Here is a 1,448-nt window from a genome sequence, read left to right on the forward strand (position 1 = left end):
TAAGATCTCAACATGATTTTCCATTAGAAAAGTGAAAGGTAGGGCCAGCCAAATAGCTCAGCAGATTAAAGTGCCTGCAAACAGTCACAGGGACTGGGCTTGATCCCCCAGGGCATGCTGAATCAGCAATTGGGACTGGGCATGGTGGAGCATGCCTGTAATCCCAGCTCTTGAGAAGCTGAAAATGGAGGATCACTACAAGTTCAATCTGTGTAGTGAGACCTTGAACACCCTGTAGACCCTTCCCTAAAAAAATACCAAAGAAATAAAAAGTGAAAGCTAAAACACCTATTAGAATTATGAAAATTAAAATTAATTTTAATACCAAATACTGGCAGTTCTGCTGAGAAACCAGATCATTTAAATGTTACTGATGGGAATGAAAAACAGGAAAGCTGTCATGGAACAATTTGAAAATTGCATCACCACATCATCTAGTAATTGCAGTTTGAGGCAACTGTCACAGAGAAATATTTTTGTTCATCCAAAAACATGCAGACAAATGTTCATAGTAAATTTACTGCACTTTTTTTAAAAAAAATGGAAATAATCCCAATAAGCTCAGTGAACAAACAGGCTGGGGGAATTATGACACATTCATATCATATAATACTATACAGCAATTAAAAACAAAAACAAATTAGATGTTTCCAAGGATTTTTTTTGTCTTTCCATATTTTATTACTGCAACAGTTTCATGTTTTATTTAGCCTTCTGACTCTGTGCTTATGCCTTCAACACTTTCACCACGATTTTCTTCTCTTCAATAAGGAAAGCGCATTTGATCCTGTCGTGGACACACTTGGCACACATGGAGCCCCCACAAGCCCTGCTGATGTGCTTTTTCATCTTAGACAATCTCATAAGAACATTAGGCCACACAGCTTGAACCCCTCCAAATCTGCCCGGGCACACACCGCACACAGATTTGGGGGCCTTCCCAACCTCCTTGGTATAGAGGTAAACAATTCTATTCCCTGGGGTTTGAGACAGCCTAGTTTTGTGAGAGGCAGTGTCACAGGAAAGCCTACGATGGCACATCAGGCGCTGGACCATTGTGAAAGCCTAAACTCCAGACACCGTACCCGGAAGAGGGAAAATAATGCCTTTTTTTTTTTTTTTTTTTTGCGGAAATGGGGATTGAACTCAGGCCCCTGCACTTGCCAGGCAAGTGCTTATTCCACTGAGCCATCTCCCTGGCCCCTCCAAGGAATTATTTTTAATGAAAAGATAATTCTAGAAACTTACGTACTATGTGACTTTACTCATCCCAACAGGGAAAAATCTATAAATGGAGAACAGTTTAGGGGGTAAGAAAATGGGAGTGAGGGCTGGGGAGATAGCTCAGTAGGATAAGCACTTGCCTGGGAAGCGCAAGGGCCTGAGTTCAATCCCTGGTTTCACCAAAAAAATAAAATAAAATAAAATAAAGAAGATGGGAGTGATGT

General features: G+C 40.6%; 1 pseudogene; it reads right to left on the reverse strand.

Moving 5' to 3' along the window:
• Positions 1 to 726: 726 nt before the first annotated feature.
• On the reverse strand, positions 727 to 1,056 carry LOC101571681 (annotated as a pseudogene).
• Positions 1,057 to 1,448: the final 392 nt, after the last annotated feature.

The sequence above is a fragment of the Octodon degus genome, unplaced genomic scaffold, assembly GCF_000260255.1.
Source record: "Octodon degus isolate 3935 unplaced genomic scaffold, OctDeg1.0 scaffold00146, whole genome shotgun sequence".
NCBI lineage: Eukaryota > Metazoa > Chordata > Mammalia > Rodentia > Octodontidae > Octodon > Octodon degus.